The sequence below is a fragment of the Otolemur garnettii genome, unplaced genomic scaffold, assembly GCF_000181295.1.
Source record: "Otolemur garnettii isolate 467f Iridium unplaced genomic scaffold, OtoGar3 scaffold00019, whole genome shotgun sequence".
NCBI classification, from domain to species: Eukaryota; Metazoa; Chordata; class Mammalia; order Primates; family Galagidae; genus Otolemur; species Otolemur garnettii.
This window is the reverse complement of record NW_003852414.1, coordinates 2,265,516-2,267,725: the sequence shown is the minus strand read 5'-3', so window position 1 is coordinate 2,267,725 and position 2,210 is coordinate 2,265,516. Positions and strand designations below refer to the sequence as shown.

The window sequence follows — 2,210 nt, the reverse complement described above, 5'->3', positions numbered from 1 at the left end:
TAGGTAACCAATGACCAATAGAAAGAGACTATCAATGACCTATAGGGAAGGGCAATGCTGCCTGGAGGTGCAGAAGGGCCAATGAAAGACTTGCAGCCAATTTCAACTGGAGAGAGGGTTTTTTACCCCTGCCGGCCTCTGTCTCCATGGCTCTCTCACCTTCTCTCCTTCACCAGAGGGACCCACTTCTGACACTTTTCGGAAGTGCTCTAAACTTTCTCTTTGTTCTTCCTAAATAAAATCTCTCCTTGTTATCCTAAACTGGTGTAGGTGCCTTTTACTCTCTATCCACGCGGCCTGTGCTGCTCCAGTTTTATTTCCAGTTTCCATTCACATTTCCAGTTTCCATTCACTTTTGCTTTCTGTTGAATCATTAACTCAGGTGAATAATCAAACCGGGTCAACTGGGTTGGGGGAATCGGGACCCCTGATCCCCAACACTACCTCTTCCCCCAGGCCCAGAAAAATGCATTCAGAGCAGCCCCCGGGCTGTGAACTCACTCTGTCTTTATCATCTGCTACATCGCAAAGAATGTCATCAAGGTCCAATATTCCTCCATCTCCGTGTTCTAAGCGATGCACCTGTATCCAGTAGTTTGGATCCTAGACAAAAAGAACAGAAATATTGAGGATAGTGACTCAGCCATTACAAAAGGTAATCTGACGATTGAAAACTGCGACAACTTCCTGCCCATAAAAAGGAATCAACCATATCAACAGTACTGCCATGGATTCAAAATGCAGGTGGCTGCTGCAATCTGGAGCTGAGTCCATTTTCCTCTTCCTTTATGATGGAGGAACTCACACACACTCTTCCCCGAGGCTCAGATGCTGACACGTTATTCTAATAGGAACTGCAGAAACCAACAAGACTCAATGCATAAAACTACTGATTTCTCTCAAGTATATTAAAGATCTCCTATTGTCCAATATACAAAATAGGTATTAGTCCCCTCAATGAAATCCACAAAAATAGTCTAATAAACAACAGCATATATTATACATCTGAAAAGCTCATATTTTTGCTTATCTGCAAAAAGTAAGTTGTATACCATGGTGCCTCAAAGTGCTGCTTACAAACAGAAGGACAGTAATAAGACCCAAAGTGGTACATTGCCAGCTTAAACAGTGTATGTGGCTTGAGCCTTTTTTTTTCTTTGAGAGAGTCTCACTATGTCACCCTCAGTGGAGTGCCGTAGCGGCACAGCTCACAGCAACCTCAGATTCTGGGGCTTAAGTGATTCTCTTGCCTCAGCCTCCCGAGTAGCTGGGACTACAAGCACCCACCACAACGCCCGGCTATTTTTTTGTTACAGTTGTCATTGTTGTTTAGCTGGCCCGGGCCAGGTTCAAACCCGCCAGCCTGGATTTATGTGGCTGGTGCTGTAACTGAGCTACAGGCGCCACCCTTGACCTTCTTTTTATGAAAGTAAAAATCACACACACCTATTAAAAAACACATCAAAATTTGCTGTAGGTATTGCTAGGACACGGAATTGGGTAGAAGGGAGAAAAAGAACATTTTAAATTATATACATTTCTATATGATATACATTAAAAAAAAAATTAAAACCTTGCTTTCAAATTACATTAAGGTGGTACATAGTTGCGTTGAACTTGCACCATTATTCTCACTTACATACACCAATGAAAACACATCAACTTGCAGGTGGTGCCTGCGGCTCAGTGGGTAGGGCGCCATATACCACGGGTGGCAGGTTTGAACCCAGCCCCCGCCAAACTGCAACCAAAAAACAGCCAGGTGTTGTGGCGGGCACCTGTAGTCCCAGCTACTCAGGAGGCTGAGGCAGGAGAATCGCCTAAGCCCAGGAGTTGGGGGTTGCTGTGACACCCTGGCACTCTACTGAGGGTGACAAAGTGAGACTCTATCTCTAAAAAAAAAAAAAGAAAAGAAAGAAAACACACCAAATTGCATGTTTTGCCATTAGCTACGGTATTTTTTACAAAACCAAATTTCTTATCTAAAAGCTAATACTCCATTTTTCCAATCTAAAAAGTGGTGTTTGATTCATTCTTGAAGCAAAGTTGGGAAAACAGAGGCAAAAGATTAATGAGAGCTGAAATAGATTCCTAGATCCCACCCCAGGTCTATGGACTAAGACCCTGGGATGGAGGCAGAGGTGAGAATCCATATTAATGGGGAGAGAGGCTGAGAATCTATGATCTTGGGCAGCTCTCCTAGTAAATCT

The 2,210-nt window shown here is 43.5% G+C and overlaps 1 protein-coding gene across 11 annotated transcripts in view; it reads right to left on the bottom strand.

The window, feature by feature from the left end:
• Positions 1–861, bottom strand: part of PARD3 (par-3 family cell polarity regulator) — a 592,542-nt gene extending 591,681 nt beyond the window's left edge. For 4 of the 11 annotated variants that reach the window (XM_023511359.1, XM_012803326.2, XM_012803327.2 and 1 more), the window contains exon 1: positions 502–611. The gene's annotated coding sequence lies outside the window, so the exon portion shown is untranslated. Of the gene's footprint in view, positions 1–501 lie in introns of all 11 variants that reach the window. The other 7 variants (XM_023511362.1, XM_023511360.1, XM_023511365.1 and 4 more) reach the window with 4 other exon arrangements.
• Positions 862–2,210: the final 1,349 nt, after the last annotated feature.